Source organism: Protomyctophum parallelum, assembly GCF_964188405.1.
Source record: "Protomyctophum parallelum genome assembly, chromosome: 14".
Classification (NCBI taxonomy): Eukaryota; Metazoa; Chordata; class Actinopteri; order Myctophiformes; family Myctophidae; genus Protomyctophum; species Protomyctophum parallelum.
In genome coordinates, this window is record NC_139709.1 from 18,951,037 (window position 1) to 18,969,505 (window position 18,469).

The following is an 18,469-nucleotide window of genomic DNA, read 5'->3' on the forward strand; positions in this document are numbered from 1 at the left end:
AACAACACATAGAAATACAACACAGAGTAGCACAAACACAACCAACCAAATCCCCCCCCACCCACCCCTTTTCCCCCTCACTGTATATGTTTCTTTTCCCTTTTTAGTGTGGTGGGCAACCAGACTCTTGTAACTGTGACACTTTATTAGTGTGGTTGCCCGAATGGGCAACCAGACTCTTGTAACTGTGACACTTTATTAGTGTGGTTGCCCGAATGGGCAACCAGACTCTTGTAACTGTGACACTTTATTATTTCACTGGAGTAGTCTTTATTTTGACGCTTTATACCTCCCACACTGTACGCTGTACGCACTTGAGCCATATGTCAAATTGACCGGAAAAATCGGGAATCGTGTGCTTGTATTTTGTTAAGAGAAATGTTGTATAGTTTAATTGATATGAATTTATTAGTGAATTAAATTTCCCCATTGACATGAATGGGAAAAGGCAAAAATTCACATTCAAGTATTTGTTCCTCGGAGACTGTAATCACTATAGTTACAAAACTTTTAGGGATAATTCCACATTATCTCTAAAATTATTTAACCTTAAAATTTTATCGGTCGGCCTCATGGTGGCGCTATAACAGCCCACTTTACCTTTTGGCTTATAACTCTTGAACCATAGGTCGTAAAATAAAAAATATTTTTTCCCTGGATTCCTTGGGTCATGACGCATCTCCCCATATAGGCCACGTCCATTTCCGCCATGATAGATTTTCCGCCATTTTGAATTTTGTCCAAAACACACTTTTTGCTTTTCCTCCTACAGATTTTGTCCAAATCTCACAGAAATCGGCACACGTGATCTCTGGACCCATCCAATTAAAACTGAACTGCAGAATTTTGAAAGTGCGTATCGTTCGGCCGTAATCGTCTTCCGAAGTTAGTAGGAGGGGCCTATATCACAAAAAATGCCATAAATCACGAACGGAATGTCCAATCCATCCCACATTTCAATCACATGTCAAAGCAATTCCATTTTCATCCATAGGGGGCGCCGCAAATGCGAGAAATGTAACCGTTTGTCGCAAAAACATGAATTTCGGGGGTTAAATCCCCTCCGAATTACTTACGCATGATCTAAGGCGTGACTTGAAATTGTAATTGGCTGGCAATACTAGTGGGAGGGGCATATGTAAGCCACTGCGGCAACCACACTCTGCAATTTTTTTAAATTTGTGATGCCTTTGACAGATGTTTGTAGAAGTCGTTCAGTTATTGTTACATCATTTTGTAATTAACCTCTTAAGTCCTACATAATATATACACTTAGTCGCACAACAATGTTCAATTGTAAAAATGGCTGATCTACAAACTCACAACACAGCATTGTGAGGCTGTTTTTGAACATTTGTAAAGGATAATTTCACATGTTTCAAGTGATTAAAGGATGGATGGCTTTGCTGGCATTTAATGTGAATCACCACCAGCCCAGGTGAAATGTATGCATAGTTCTTGTGAGGCTGGAATCTATTTTACAGTATGGCTCTAGATGCGGAACATAGAAATGTTATGTCAGATTTTCACATTCAGAACCGTGTTAATCAGACCAGTGTGTGTCCATGTGGAAACCTCGTATGAATCTGATCTCAGGTCAGAATGGGTTAATCAGACCAGTGTGTGTCCATGTGGAAACCTCGTATGAATCTGATCTCAGGTCAGAATGGGTTAAATACTAGGCCTACTGAAGTTTCACTTGTAAGTTTGGGTAAGAAACTGTTTTTTTTTTTGCAGAGACTTTTTGTCTAATCACGTGGTCTGGTTCTTTATTTTCTTTACTTTATACGACAAAGCGTCCAGTACAGGAGTTATGTAGCTACAATTTGTCAATTTGCAGGTATTTAGAACAAAATTATAGACTCAAAATCTATACATGCTGCAAGTGCTCCGTCTTCCAATAAATAAGGTTTATCAAGTAGAAATACATGTTTGGTTATGGTGACATACATTTTGTGCGTTGTACATTTACATGACATTGGCAGTTATAAATAAAATTGATATAAATTAACATGTTTTGAGTACTGAGTTATTTCACCGAGCTGGTCAGTTCAGGTGAAGAAGTTTAAATGGTTTAATGTTTGAAATTATGTTAATTTATTTATTATTAGCCAAATTTGTTTGATACATATCAAGTAGTGTCTAATGGGGGTCTAATGGGGGCTCAACAAATGTGGATTTGGGAACAACTGCAGACTGCAGTACAGTATTACGTTATTAACAGATCCCTGATTGATCTAAAACGAATCCACAAATCACCAACAACACAGCAATAAAGCATTAAAACGTTTCCTTTGGAAAGTCAGAAAGTGACGTGCAAAATAAAAAATAAAATCTGCCAATTTATACACACTATGTTACACGTATACCGACGGTAGGATACCGTGTCTTTTAGGGGCGTTTCTGTGGTCAAGATAGGGCTTTTTTTTGGTACTGTAGCCTACCTGTCAGTTCTGCTGCTGGAGTCGGGTCTTCATGTAGGCTATAGCCTATGTGGTCTTCAATGTATACTGTATAGCCTATGTGGCGTGAACACTAAATCCAGGCTAAAATCGCGAGATAGTCAGCAAGTCATTAATTACAGAAGTATTTCACACACCTTTGATTCGCTGTAATAAAGGAACTAAAAGGTGATCATGAAGCAGAGGGAAACACAAAAGTCAGTTGGCAGCGCCACAGCCCAGCGACACCCACGTTGTGGCCAGAAATGTCACTCCGTTTGTAAGCTAAAGGATCCCACATAATGTAGGTTTGTAATAATGTTGTTTTTTGATGAATTGAACAATGTGGACTTTTGATGAATTGAACAATGTGGACCCTCTAAAACAAGTGTAATGCTTAATTGGGTCGTCCACTCACAGTTAACAGTCTTTGTATTGAGTTTGTGCTTGAAATGTACTGTAATTCTACAAACTATTAATAAAATATTTAAATCAATCAATCAAACCAGAGCTAGACTACACCATGATATATTATTAGGAGTACAATAACTTTGCATTGTGAATAAAAAGGTATAGCCACAGTGGGGTTGCAGTGTAATGTAATGCTGAAGGTTTAATCACAGGGCTGTCTGCTTTATGTACTATGATTAAACGTGCATTCTGGTATTGTGAATCAATGATTGAGAAAAACATCAGAGGGGTTTGAACCCGTGAAGTTATATAAAGTTTAATTCAAAGTCGGGTGTCTAAACCGCTAGACCACTGAGGACGCTGCCAGGAAGGGGACTCATGTCTGTATTGACTATTTATAAGCCGTGACGTAACCCGCTTCCGGGTCTTACTCAAGAAAGCTCCACGTCCTCGCGGGCGTGGCCTCACGTCATACCCGGAAGGAAGTGCCGCCCCCCTTCAAATCAAGAAAGCTCCACGTCCTCGCGGGCGTGGCCTTACGTCATACCCGGAAGGAAGTGCCGCCCCCCCTCAAATCAAGAAAGCTCCACGTCCTCGCGGGCGTGGCCTCACGTCATACCCGGAAGGAAGTGCCGCCCCCCCTCAAATACGGAAGAGACGCGTGGAGGGGGTTTTGCTCAGTGTTGTTTTGCCACGTCACCATGTCGGTCGTCGTCGTGTCCGCAGCAAGCAGGTACGTTCAATGTTATTTAATACTTAACGTTGTTGTTGTTCAAACATCTGTGATCACTTTATATGTTAACTTGTTGTGATGTTTATATATTATGTTCGTGCCACTCTGTAAAACCGTGTTCCAGTAGCCGAAAGGTTACTCTCGGCGCCTAGTAGACAACAGGGCCCGGGTTCGAGTCCCCATCGAGGACTGAGAGTTAGCTTCATTCTTACCAAACTAGCACAATTGTTTTAGCTTTTCTCGTCGAGGTCCATTATTCATTCAGTATTTGAGCCTAAAAATGGTGGTCCCGTGGCTCAGATACGGAATGAATAAAGGACCTCGACTTGATGCAAACAAACAGTGTTGTGTTTGTTAAGAAGAAAATAAACTCGGTCATCGACTGGGAAGTGAACCCGGGCCCGGATGTTCACATACCATCGGCTTAACCATTCGGCTACTGGATCATGGTTTTATAAAGTAGTAGTAGTAACATATATGAACACAACACAGTAGGAACAAAGCATTCTGGGATGCACGCTAGTTCGTTAGCTAGCTAGCGTGCTGCCGTCGTGAACGTGCACAATGATAGTCAACGGACCAGCGCGTTCATGTGTTTGGGGCCAGGCTGCAATACCTTCATTCGGCCACTATGTCCATTTCGCCTCAGGGTTTCCTCTGGGTGCCTTCTCTATTCATAATATACTCTATGCTCACAATGGTGGTCCGTGGCTGAATAAATAATCGACTAGAGGTGAACAGAGTAGTGTTTAGATGGTTCTGTTATGACTGCATGCTGTAGTGTTTAGATGGTTCTGTTATGACTGAATGTTGTAGTATTTAGATGGTTCTGTTATGACTTCCCCTCTGCATGTTGTAGTGTTTAGATGGTTCTGTTATGACTTCTCCTCTGCATGCTGTAGTGTTTAGATGGTTCTGTTATGACTGCATGTCGTAGTATTACTATTTAGATGGTTCTGTTATGACTTCCCCTCTGCATGTTGTAGTATTTAGATGGTTCTGTTATGACTTCTCCTCTGCATGCTGTAGTATTTAGATGGTTCTGTTATGACTTCTCCTCTGCATGCTGTAGTATTTAGATGGTTCTGTTATGACTGCATGCTGTAGTGTTTAGATGGTTCTGTTATGACTGAATGTTGTAGTATTTAGATGGTTCTGTTATGACTTCCCCTCTGCATGTTGTAGTGTTTAGATGGTTCTGTTATGACTTCTCCTCTGCATGCTGTAGTGTTTAGATGGTTCTGTTATGACTGCATGTCGTAGTATTTAGATGGTTCTGTTATGACTTCTCCTCTGCATGCTGTAGTATTTAGATGGTTCTGTTATGACTTCCCCTCTGCATGTTGTAGTATTTAGATGGTTCTGTTATGACTTCTCCTCTGCATGCTGTAGTGTTTAGATGGTTCTGTTATGACTTCTCCTCTGCATGCTGTAGTGTTTAGATGGTTCTGCTATGACTTCTCCTCTGCATGTTGTAGTGTTTAGATGGTTCTGTTATGACTTCTCCTCTGCATGCTGTAGTGTTTAGATGGTTCTGTTATGACTTCTCCTCTGCATGCTGTAGTGTTTAGATGGTTCTGTTATGACTTCTCCTCTGCATGTTGTAGTGTTTAGATGGTTCTGTTATGACTTCTCCTCTGCATGTTGTAGTGTTTAGATGGTTCTGTTATGACTTCTCCTCTGCATGCTGTAGTGTTTAGATGGTTCTGTTATGACTTCTCCTCTGCATGTTGTAGTGTTTAGAATGGGGGTGGGCAACTTTGACGATAGAGACTATATTTCCACAGTCCACTATATTTCCACTCTCACTCCAGAGGGCCACGTTGCATATTACTGTTGTAGCAAAAATAGCCGATGTACAAGCTCAAAACGCGTCGCAGTGCAACGCGTTTGGGGCTTATTGATCAGCTATTTTTTCCCCAAGACGGTGGATTGTGGCCCATGCCTTCCTGCTGTTATTTGTCATGTTGGTGTTCTCTATATCTTTTCGTCCTGGGCATGACGTTAAACTGTTCCGTTCGAGAGGACCGGCGACCCTCGAATGTAAACAGCCACGAAAGGAAACTATGTGTGTGTGAGGTGTTCTCTATCATTTCATTCCAGTACTACTACTTTGGGTAGTGGCTGGACGTTTGTGTAGATATTGAAAAGGAGGGGGCGAGCAGGCTACCTTGTGGTAGGCCGTTCTTTTGGGCTTTCCATTTACTCCTCTGGTCATTTAACTGGACATAGAAGCGCCTGTTGTTGAGGAGGCTTTTCCTGACCATTGTGCGGTGTTGGACAGTGTCGTAGGCAGCAGAGAGATCTCTGAATGCTGCTCCAGTTATTTGTTTTCCCTCAAACCCATCCTCAATGTGTTGGTTGAGGTTGAGCTCTGTCCAGCACAGGAGCGGCCAGGACGGAAACCACCTTGGTCTTTAGTCAGCTTGGTGTCTATGAGTGGCAAGAGGCGTTGGAGTAGCAGCCTCTCTTCTAGGTGATGCAGAGGAGGGAAATGGGTCGGTAGCTCTTTGTGGATAATGGGTCTTTGCCAGGTTTAAGGATTGCAACCACTTTGGCCTTTTCCCAGACAGAAGGGATGGTTTTCTGTGCTATGCATGTGTTCAGCATCCCCACAAGCCAGGTCTTTGCGTTGGGTCCCAGGTGCTGTAACATTTCTGCCAGTAGGTCATCAATCCCTGCTGCTTTTCCGGGTTTCAACTTTCCCATTGCAGTTTCAAGTTCTTCTAGGTCGAAGGGTTTGGTTTGAGGGCTGGCTGATTGTGCTTGGTCTGATACCACTGCGCAATGGTATTCTCCTGTGGGTCGGTGGCGGTCTTGGTCACAACTGGTGGCCAACAGTTGTAACCAACACCGCCACCGACTCACATAGAATACCATCGCACAGTGGTATCAGACCAACCACAATCAGCCAGCCCTCAAACCAAACCCTTCGACTTAGAAGAACGTGAAACTGCAATGGGAAAGTTGAAACCCGGAAAAGCAGCAGGGATTGATGGCATACTGGCAGAAATGATACAGCACCTGGGACCTAACGCAAGGACCTGGCTTGTGGGGATGCTGAACACATGCATAGCACAGAAAACCATCCCTTCTGTTTGGAAAAAGGCCGAAGTGGTTGCAATCCCTAAACCTGGCAAAGACCCATTATCCCCGAAGAGCTACCGACCCATTTCCCTCCTGCATCACCTACAAGCTCTATGAGAGGCACTAACATTTCTGAACAGACTATATTTACATCAATATGTCTGGGTCCCCACCTACTCACTCAGGGTTGACGTGTCACACCTGCAGTGATGGGAGGGGTACCAAAATGTGGTGTTTTGATTGGTTGATGGGGGCACTCCCTTAGTATAAAAGTGTATGTTTTGTGTACACATGACCTGATGAAGATCAAATAGATCGAAACGTTGTCAGTATTTCAATACAGAACGTTTTTTTTATACCTGTGAAGTGCGGGCTCCATCCAATACCTACACCAGTTGTGATGCAACAGAGTTTGCTGTGACCGTTGTGAATTATGGGTGGTGTGGTTTTTGCCAAGACGGTGGATTGTGGCTCATGCCTTCCTGCTGTTATTTGTCATGTTGGTGTTCTCTATATATTTTCGTCCTGGGCATGACGTTAAACTGTTCCGTTCGAGAGTACCAGCGACCCTCGAATGTAAACGGCCACGAAAGGAAATTATGTGTGTGTGAGGTGTTCTCTATGGGTTGGGTTTCAGGTGGTTGTATTGTAGTAGCTTGACATTTCTTGGAGGGCACTTTCAAGGACAGACTCAATCTTCTGGAAGTCTGCTTGTTGGGTCGTAATGCAGAGGTTGTCGGCGTAGATGAAATGCTGGCATTAGGCATTGGGTAGTGGCTGGTCGTTTGTGTAGATATTGGAAAGGAGGGGGGCGAGCACACTACCTTGTGGGAGGCCGTTCTTTTGGGCTTTCCATTTACTCCTCTGGTCATTTAACTGGACATAGAAGCGCCTGTTGTTGAGGAGGCTTTTCCTGACCATTGTGCGGTGTTGGACAGTGTCGTAGGCAGCAGAGAGATCTCTGAATGCTGCTCCAGTTATTTGTTTCCCCTCAAACCCATCCTCAATGTGTTGGGTGAGGTTGAGCTCTGTCCAGCACAGGAGCGGCTGGGACGGAAACCAGCTTGGTCTTTAGTCAGCTTGGTATCTATGAGTGGCAACGAGGCGTTGGAGTAGCAGCTTCTCATATAGCCTTGTAGGTGATGCAGAGGGAAATGGGTCGGTAGCTCTTTGAGGATAATGGGTCTTTGCCAGGTTTAAGGATTGCAACCACTTTGGCCTTTTCCCAGACAGAAGGGATGGTTTTCTGTGCTATGCATGTGTTCAGCATCCCCACAAGCCAGGTCTTTGTGTTGGGTCCCAGGTGCTGTAACATTTCTGCCAGTAGGTCATCAATCTCTGCTGCTTTTCCGGGTTTCAACTTTCCCATTGCAGTTTCAAGTTCTTCTAGGTCGAAGGGTTTGGTTTGAGGGCTGGCTGATTGTGCTTGGTCTGATACCACTGTGCAATGGTATTCTCCTGTGGGTCGGTGGCGGTCTTGGTCACAACTGGTGGCCAACAGTTGTAACCAACACCGCCACCGACTCACATAGAATACCATCGCACAGTGGTATCAGACCAACCACAATCAGCCAGCCCTCAAACCAAACCCTTCGACTTAGAAGAACGTGAAACTGCAATGGGAAAGTTGAAACCCGGAAAAGCAGCAGGGATTGATGGCATACTGGCAGAAATGATACAGCACCTGGGACCTAACGCAAGGACCTGGCTTGTGGGGATGCTGAACACATGCATAGCACAGAAAACCATCCCTTCTGTTTGGAAAAAGGCCGAAGTGGTTGCAATCCCTAAACCTGGCAAAGACCCATTATCCCCGAAGAGCTACCGACCCATTTCCCTCCTGCATCACCTACAAGCTCTATGAGAGGCACTAACATTTCTGAACAGACTATATTTACATCAATATGTCTGGGTCCCCACCTACTCACTCAGGGTTGACGTGTCACACCTGCAGTGATGGGAGGGGCACCAAAATGTGGTGTTTTGATTGGTTGATGGGGGCACTCCCTTAGTATAAAAGTGTATGTTTTGTGTACACATGACCTGATGAAGATCAAATAGATCGAAACGTTGTCAGTATTTCAATACAGAACGTTTTTTTTATACCTGTGAAGGTATAGTTCGCTGTGACCGTTGTGAATTATGGGTGGCTCCCTGAGGTCCTTGATCGCCATTGGGTCCAACAGTGGTCATTGAAGCGTGCGCACACATGCACCTACACACGCACAGGCGCACATGCGTATGCACACCTGGACCTTTAAATGAACAACAACACAAAAACTAAGGCACTGGTGTCGGACTTCTGGTTTACCGGAACGGGGTTCAACTCCCTGCAGTGCCCTGCTCAATGTGTTGTATTTCATTCATTGGTCCATGGTCTCAGAGGTCATTGAGCGGCGCGCTATAGTGCGCGATTCTTCATCATTGTTGAGGATTTAAAAAAAAGGTGAAAATCAAGGAAAAGCAAAAGGCTATAGTCCATGGTCACGGACCACATACTGGTCAAGGTCATTTATACTGGTGAAGATCATTTACTAGTCTTATGAAGGTCATTTATACTGGTCAAGGTCATTTACTAGTCTCATGAAGGTAATTTATAATGCCTTCCTGCTGTTATTTGTCATGTTGGTGTTCTCTATATCTTTTCGTCCTGGGCATGACGTTAAACTGTTCCGTTCGAGAGGACCGGCGACCCTCGAATGTAAACAGCCACGAAAGGAAACTATGTGTGTGTGTGAGGTGTTCTCTATCATTTCATTCCAGTACTACTACTTTGGGTAGTGGCTGGACATTTGTGTAGATATTGAAAAGGAGGGGGCGAGCAGGCTACCTTGTGGTAGGCCGTTCTTTTGGGCTTTCCATTTACTCCTCTGGTCATTTAACTGGACATAGAAGCGCCTGTTGTTGAGGAGGCTTTTCCTGACCATTGTGCGGTGTTGGACAGTGTCGTAGGCAGCAGAGAGATCTCTGAATGCTGCTCCAGTTATTTGTTTTCCCTCAAACCCATCCTCAATGTGTTGGGTGAGGTTGAGCTCTGTCCAGCACAGGAGCGGCCTGGACGGAAACCAGCTTGGTCTTTAGTCAGCTTGGTGTCTATGAGTGGTATGAGGCGTTGGAGTAGCAGCCTCTCTTGTAGGTGATGCAGAGGAGGGAAATGTGTCGGTAGCTCTTTGAGGATGATGGGTCTTTGCCAGGTTTGGGGATTGCAACCACTTTGGCCTTTCTCCAGACAGAAGGGATGGTTTTCTGTGCCATGCATTTATTCAGTATCCCCACGAGCCAGGTCTTTGTGCTAGGTCCCAGGTGCTGTATCATTTCTGCCAGTATGTCATCAATCCCTGCTGCTTTTCCGGGTTTCAACTTTCCCATTGCAGTTTCGAGTTCTTCTAGGTCGAAGGGTTTGGTTTGAGGGCTGGCTGATTGTGGTTGGTCTGATGCCACTGTGCAATGGTAATCTCCTGTGTGTCGGCGGCGGTGTTGGTTACGACTGTTGGCCACCAGTTGTGATGCAACAGAGTTTGCTGTGACCGTTGTGAATTATGGGTGGCTCCCTGAGGTCCTTGATCCCCATGGGGTCCAACAGTGGCCATTGAAGCGTGCACACACACATGCACACATGGACCTTTAAATGAACAACAACACAAAAACTAAGGCGCTGGTGTCGGACTTCTGGTTTACCGGAACGGGGTTCAACTCCCTGCAGTGCCCTGCTCAATGTGTTGTATTTCATTCATTGGTCCATGGTCTCAGGTCATTGAGCGGCGCGCTATAGTGCGCGATTCTTCATCTCCATCCAATAACTACACCAGTTGTGACGCAATAGAGTTTGCTGTGACCGTTGTGAATTATGGGTGGTGTGGTCTTTGCCAAGACGGTGGATTGTGGCCCATGCCTTCCTGCTGTTATTTGTCATGTTGGTGTTCTCTATATCTTTTCGTCCTGGGCATGACGTTAAACTGTTCCGTTCGAGAGGACCGGCGACCCTCGAATGTAAACAGCCACAAAAGGAAACTATGTGTGTGTGAGGTGTTCTCTATCATTTAATTCCAGACTTTCCTTCGTTCATTCCCAACTTCACTGTCTATCTCCTGTGTTCTCCATTCATCTTGAGCGATACACAGTCGTCTGATGTGCGGGGGGAGGTGCCGGCTAGCGCATAAAGGCACGGGACAGGTGTTGTCTTGACGCATCCCGTGTTGATGCGACAGGTGTCATTTAGGGCTGTGTCGACCAATTTGGTGTGACGTGATCGGCTCCAGCTTGAGCAGGCATACTCTGCTGTAGAGAAAGACAGGGCCATGGCAGTTGCACAGATTGTTTGTGGGTCTGCGCCCCTCTTGGATTTCACTAGTTTTCACAGGATGTTATTGTGGGTGTTGACCGTGGCTTTTGTGTTCTCCAGGTGTTTTTTGAAGAAGAGTGTCCTGTCCAGTGTAACTCCAAGATACATGGGGTGGGTATGGTTGGAGAGTTTGTGACCATCCCAAGTGACGCTCAGTTCTTTTTTCGCGTCTCGGTTCCTCAGGTGGAAGCTGCATAGTTGGGTTTGTGTGTCTTTCTTTTTCTGTCTTTCTTTCTTAGGACGGAGATCAAGGTAGACGCCGTTGGAAGGCTCAACACAAGCCGGTGCCCCTAGAGATCCATCCCAAAGCTTCCCTCAGGGAGCCCAGCATGCCAGCTAGCCAGCAAGCCTGCCCAGTCAGCGAACGCAGCCAGTCAGCTCCGCCAGTCAGCCAGTGTAGATAGTCAGGCTGCCAAGCCAGAGCATATCAGCCCTTGCAGTCAGCCACTGCAGCCATGCCAGCCTTGCTCAGTCAGCTCAGCCAGGCCTCTCTCGAGGCCTGGCTCTCTGTCTGCCTGGCCCGGTCTGCCCCGCCCTGCCTTGCAGCAACAGAACCAGCCTTTCTGGCAAGCCAGCCAGCTCAGAATGCGAGCTGAGCAAGCCAGTGCAGCAACAAGCCCAGACTAGGTTACTGCAGCCTTACTGTGCAGCCACAGCCACTCAGCGGAGATCAGCAGGAGCTGGCCAGGCTCCAACCCTTGCAGCGCAGCCTTAGGCCGGATAGTCCCCCTGCCTGCACTTTGTTGCCTTCCTGGCCTGTCTGCCTGCCTAGGCGCCTCGGTCTTCCTGTCTGTCTGCCTTGGCCTGCCTGTCTGAAACTGGTTAAGACTAACTGCGTGCTTGCCAGCTGCGCTGGCTTGCTGAGCTCGTATTCTGAGCTGGCTGGCTTGCTAGCAAGGCTGGTTCTGTTGCTGCAAGGCAGGGCAGGGCAGACCGGGCCAGGCAGACAGAGAGCCAGGCCTCGAGAGAGGCCTGGCTGAGCTGACTGAGCAAGGCTGGTATGGCTGCAATGGTGGACTGCAAGGGCTGATATGCTCTGGCTTGTCAGCCTGACTTTCTACACTGGCTGACTGGCGGAGCTGGCTGGCTGCGTTGGCTGACTGGGCGGGCTTGCTGGCTAGCTGGCTTGCTGGACTCCCTGAGGGAAGCTTTGGGATGGATCTCTAGGGGCATCGGCTTGTGTTGAGCCTTCCAACGGCGTCTACCTTGATCTTCATCCTAAGAAAGACAGACAGAAAAAGAAAGACACACACAAAGTCAACTATGCAGCTTCCACATGAGGAAGGCAGGAAGGCAGGCACGCAGGCACAAGCTGCCTGCGTGCTTGCTTCGCCCTCCAGTTGCTGCTCCAGTTATTTGTTTTCTCTCAAACCCATCCTCAATGTGTTGGGTGAGGTTGAGCTCTGTCCAGCACAGGACGGGACGGAAACCACCTTGGTCTTTAGTCAGCTTGGTGTCTATGAGTGGTATGAGGCGTTGGAGTAGCAGCCTCTCTTGTAGGTGATGCAGAGGAGGGAAATGGGTCGGTAGCTCTTTGAGGATGATGGGTCTTTGCCAGGTTTGGGGATTGCAACCACTTTGGCCTTTCTCCAGACAGAAGGGATGGTTTTCTGTGCCATGCATGTGTTCAGCATCCCCACGAGCCAGGTCTTTGCGTTAGGTTCCAGGTGCTGTATCATTTCTGCCAGTATGTCATCAATCCCTGCTGCTTTTCCGGGTTTCAACTTTCCCATTGCAGTTTCGAGTTCTTCTAGGTCGAAGGGTTTGGTTTGAGGGCTGGCTGATTGTGGTTGGTCTGATACCACTGTGCGATGGTATTCTCCTGTGGGTCGGCGGCGGTGTTGGTTACGACTGTTGGCCACCAGTTGTGATGCAACAGAGTTCGCTGTGACCGTTGTGAATTATGGGTGGCTCCCTGAGGTCCTTGTTCCCCATGGGGTCCAACAGTGGTGAAGCGTGCACACACACATGCACACATGCACCTACACACGCACAGGCGCACATGCGTATGCACACCTGGACCTTTAAATGAACAACAACACAAAAACTAAGGCACTGGTGTCGGACTTCTGGTTTACCGGAACGGGGTTCAACTCCCTGCAGTGCCCTGCTCAAATGTGTTGTATTTCATTCATTGGTCCATGGTCTCAGGTCATTGAGCGGCGCGCTATTGTGCGCGATTCTTCATCATTGTTGAGGATTTTTTAAAGGTGAAAATCAAGGAAAAGCAAAAGGCTATAGTCCATGGTCACGGACCGCATACTGGTCAAGGTCATTTATACTGGGGAAGATCATTTACTAGTCTTGTAAAGGTCATTTACACTGGTCAAGGTCATTTACTAGTCTCATGAAGGTAATTTATACTGGTCACAGTCATATACTGGTCACGGTCATTTCTACTGGTGAAGGTCATTTATACTGGTCAAGGTCATTTGTACTTGTCAAGGTCATTTATACTGGTCAAGGTCATTTACTAGCCTTATTGAAGGTAATTTATACTGCTCAAGGTCATTGATATTGGTCAAGGTCATTAAGTGGCACGCTATAGTGCGCGATTCTTCATCATTGTTGAGGATTTGAAAAAAGGTTAAATCGCAGAAAAGCTAAAGGCTAAAGTCCATGGTCACGGAGGGCATACTATAGTATGTTGTTTTTCATTTTTTGGTGGTGTGCGGGCTCCATCCAATAACTACACCAGTTGTGATGCAATAGAGTTTGCTGTGACCGTTGTGAATTATGAGTGGTGTGGTCTTTGCCAAGACGGTGGATTGTGGCCCATGCCTTCCTGCTGTTATTTGTCATGTTGGTGTTCTCTATATCTTTTCGTCCTGGGCATGACGTTAAACTGTTCCGTTCGAGAGGACCGGCGACCCTCGAATGTAAACAGCCACAAAAGGAAACTATGTGTGTGTGAGGTGTTCTCTATCATTTCATTCCAGACTTTCCTTCGTTCATTGCCAACTTCACTGTCTATCTCCTGTGTTCTCCATTCATCTTGAGCGATACACAGTCGTCTGATGTGCGGGGGGAGGTGCCGGCTAGCGCATAAAGGCACGGGACAGGTGTTGTCTTGACGCATCCCGTGTTGATGCGACAGGTGTCATTTAGGGCTGTGTCGACCAATTTGGTGTGACGTGATCGGCTCCAGCTTGAGCAGGCATACTCTGCTGTAGAGAAAGACAGGGCCATGGCAGTTGCACAGATTGTTTGTGGGTCTGCGCCCCTCTTGGAGTTCACTAGTTTTCACAGGATGTTATTGTGGGTGTTGACCGTGGCTTTTGTGTTCTCCAGGTGTTTTTTGAAGAAGAGTGTCCTGTCCAGTGTAACTCCAAGATACATGGGGTGGGTATGGTTGGAGAGTTTGTGACCATCCCAAGTGACGCTCAGTTCTTTTTTCGCGTCTCGGTTCCTCAGGTGGAAGCTGCATAGTTGGGTTTGTGTGTGTCTTTCTTTTTCTGTCTTTCTTTCTTAGGACGGAGATCAAGGTAGACGCCGTTGGAAGGCTCAACACAAGCCGATGCCCCTAGAGATCCATCCCAAAGCTTCCCTCAGGGAGCCCAGCAAGCCAGCTAGCCAGCAAGCCTGCCCAGTCAGCGAACGCAGCCAGTCAGCTCCGCCAGTCAGCCAGTGTAGAAAGTCAGGCTGCCAAGCCAGAGCATATCAGCCCTTGCAGTCAGCCACTGCAGCCATGCCAGCCTTGCTCAGTCAGCTCAGCCAGGCCTCTCTCGAGGCCTGGCTCTCTGTCTGCCTGGCCCGGTCTGCCCCGCCCTGCCTTGCAGCAACAGAACCAGCCTTTCTGGCAAGCCAGCCAGCTCAGAATGCGAGCTGAGCAAGCCAGTGCAGCAACAAGCCCAGACTAGGTTACTGCAGCCTTACTGTGCAGCCACAGCCACTCAGCGGAGATCAGCAGGAGCTGGCCAGGCTCCAACCCTTGCAGCGCAGCCTTAGGCCGGATAGTCCCCCTGCCTGCACTTTGTTGCCTTCCTGGCCTGTCTGCCTGCCTAGGCGCCTCGGTCTTCCTGTCTGTCTGCCTTGGCCTGCCTGTCTGAAACTGGTTAAGACTAACTGCGTGCTTGCCAGCTGCGCTGGCTTGCTGAGCTCGTATTCTGAGCTGGCTGGCTTGCTAGCAAGGCTGGTTCTGTTGCTGCAAGGCAGGGCAGGGCAGACCGGGCCAGGCAGACAGAGAGCCAGGCCTCGAGAGAGGCCTGGCTGAGCTGACTGAGCAAGGCTGGTATGGCTGCAATGGCGGACTGCAAGGGCTGATATGCTCTGGCTTGTCAGCCTGACTTTCTACACTGGCTGACTGGCGGAGCTGGCTGGCTGCGTTGGCTGACTGGGCGGGCTTGCTGGCTAGCTGGCTTGCTGGACTCCCTGAGGGAAGCTTTGGGATGGATCTCTAGGGGCATCGGCTTGTGTTGAGCCTTCCAACGGCGTCTACCTTGATCTTCATCCTAAGAAAGACAGACAGAAAAAGAAAGACACACACAAAGTCAACTATGCAGCTTCCACATGAGGAAGGCAGGCAGGAAGGCAGGCAGGCACGCAGGCAGGCACAAGCTGCCTGCGTGCTTGCTTCGCCCTCCAGTTGCTGCTCCAGTTATTTGTTTTCCCTCAAACCCATCCTCAATGTGTTGGGTGAGGTTGAGCTCTGTCCAGCACAGGACGGGACGGAAACCACCTTGGTCTTTAGTCAGCTTGGTGTCTATGAGTGGTATGAGGCGTTGGAGTAGCAGCCTCTCTTGTAGGTGATGCAGAGGAGGGAAATGGGTCGGTAGCTCTTTGAGGATGATGGGTCTTTGCCAGGTTTGGGGATTGCAACCACTTTGACCTTTCTCCAGACAGAAGGGATGGTTTTCTGTGCCATGCATGTGTTCAGCATCCCCACGAGCCAGGTCTTTGCGTTAGGTTCCAGGTGCTGTATAATTTTTGCCAGTATGTCATCAATCCCTGCTGCTTTTCCGGGTTTCGAGTTCTTCTAGGTCGAATGGTTTGGTTTGAGGGCTGGCTGATTGTGGTTGGTCTGATACCACTGTGCGATGGTATTCTCCTGTGGGTCGGCGGCGGTGTTGGTTACGACTGTTGGCCACCAGTTGTGATGCAACAGAGTTTGCTGTGACCGTTGTGAATTATGGGTGGCTCCCTGAGGTCCTTGATCGCCATTGGGTCCAACAGTGGTCATTGAAGCGTGCACACACACATGCACACATGCACCTACACACGCACAGGCGCACATGCGTATGCACACCTGGACCTTTAAATGAACAACAACACAAAAACTAAGGCACTGGTGTCGGACTTCTGGTTTACCGGAACGGGGTTCAACTCCCTGCAGTGCCCTGCTCAATGTGTTGTATTTCATTCATTGGTCCATGGTCTCAGGTCATTGAGCGGCGCGCTATAGTGCGCGATTCTTCATCATTGTTGAGGATTTTTTAAAGGTGAAAATCAAGGAAAAGCAAAAGGCTATAGTCCATGGTCACGGACCGCATACTGGTCAAGGTCATTTATACTGGTGAAGATCATTTACTAGTCTTATAAAGGTCATTTATACTGGTCACGGTCATTTACTAGTCTCATGAAGGTCATGTATACTGGTCACAGTCATATACTGGTCACGGTCATTTCTACTGGTGAAGGTCATTTATACTGGTCAAGGTCATTTGTACTTGTCAAGGTCATTTATACTGGTCAAGGTAATTTACTAGTCTTATTGAAGGTAATTTATACTGCTCAAGGTCATTGATATTGGTCAAGGTCATTAAGTGGCACGCTATAGTGCACGATTCTTCATCATTGTTGAGGATTTGAAAAAAGGTTAAATCGCAGAAAGGCTAAAGTCCATGGTCACGGAGGGCATACTATAGTATGTTGTTTTTCTTTTTTTGGTGGTGTGCGGGCTCCATCCAATAACTACACCAGTTGTGATGCAATAGAGTTTGCTGTGACCGTTGTGAAGTATGGGTGGTGTGGTCTTTGCCAAGACGGTGGATTGTGGCCCATGCCTTCCTGCTGTTATTTGTCATGTTGGTGTTCTCTATATCTTTTCGTCCTGGGCATGACGTTAAACTGTTCCGTTCGAGAGGACCGGCGACCCTCGAATGTAAACAGCCACGAAAGGAAACTATGTGTGTGTGAGGTGTTCTATCATTTCATTCCAGTACTACTACTTTGGGTAGTGGCTGGATGTTTGTGTAGATATTGAAAAGGAGGGGGCGAGCAGGCTACCTTGTGGTAGGCCGTTCTTTTGGGCTTTCCATTTACTCCTCTGGTCATTTAACTGGACATAGAAGCGCCTGTTTTTGAGGAGGCTTTTCCTGACCATTGTGCGGTGTTGGACAGTGTCGTAGGCAGCAGAGAGATGTCTGAATGCTGCTCCAGTTATTTGTTTTCCCTCAAACCCATCCTCAATGTGTTGGGTGAGGTTGAGCTCTGTCCAGCACAGGACGGGACGGAAACCAGCTTGGTCTTTAGTCAGCTTGGTGTCTATGAGTGGTATGAGGCGTTGGAGTAGCAGCCTCTCTTGTAGGTGATGCAGAGGAGGGAAATGGGTCGGTAGCTCTTTGGGGGTGATGGGTCTTTGCCAGGTTTGGGGATTGCAACCACTTTGACCTTTCTCCAGACAGAAGGGATGGTTTTCTGTGCCATGCATTTATTCAGTATCCCCACGAGCCAGGTCTTTGAGTTAGGTCCCAGGTGCTGTATCATTTCTGCCAGTATGTCATCAATCCCTGCTGCTTTTCCGGGTTTCAACTTTCCCATTGCAGTTTTGTGTTCTTCTAGGTCGAAGGGTTTGGTTTGAGGGCTGGCTGATTGAGGTTGGTCTGATACCACTGTGTGATGGTATTCTCCTGTGGGTCGGTGGCGGTGTTGGTCACAACTGGTGGCCAACAGTCGTAACCAACACCGCCACCGACCCACATAGAATACCATCGCACAGTGGTATCAGACCAACCACAATCAGCCAGTCCTCAAACCAAACCCTTCGACCTAGAAGAACTTGAAACTGCAATGGGAAAGTTGAAACCCGGAAAAGCAGCAGGGATTGATGACATGCTGGAAGAAATGATACAGCACCTGGGACCTAGCGCAAAGACCTGGCTTGTGGGGATGCTGAACACGTGCATGGCACAGAAAACCATCCCTTCTGTCTGGAGAAAGGCCAAAGTGGTTGCAATCCCTAAACCTGGCAAAGACCCATTATCCCCGAAGAGCTACCGACCCATTTCCTTCCTCTGCATCACCTACAAGCTCTATGAGAGGCACTAACATTTCTGAACAGACTATATTTACATCAATATGTCTGGGTCCCCACATACTCACTCAGGGTTGACGTGTCACACCTGCAGTGATGGGAGGGGCACCAAAATGTGGTGTTTTGATTGGTTGATGGGGGCACTCCCTTAGTATAAAAGTGTATGTTTTGTGTAAACATGACCTGATGAAGATCAAATAGAT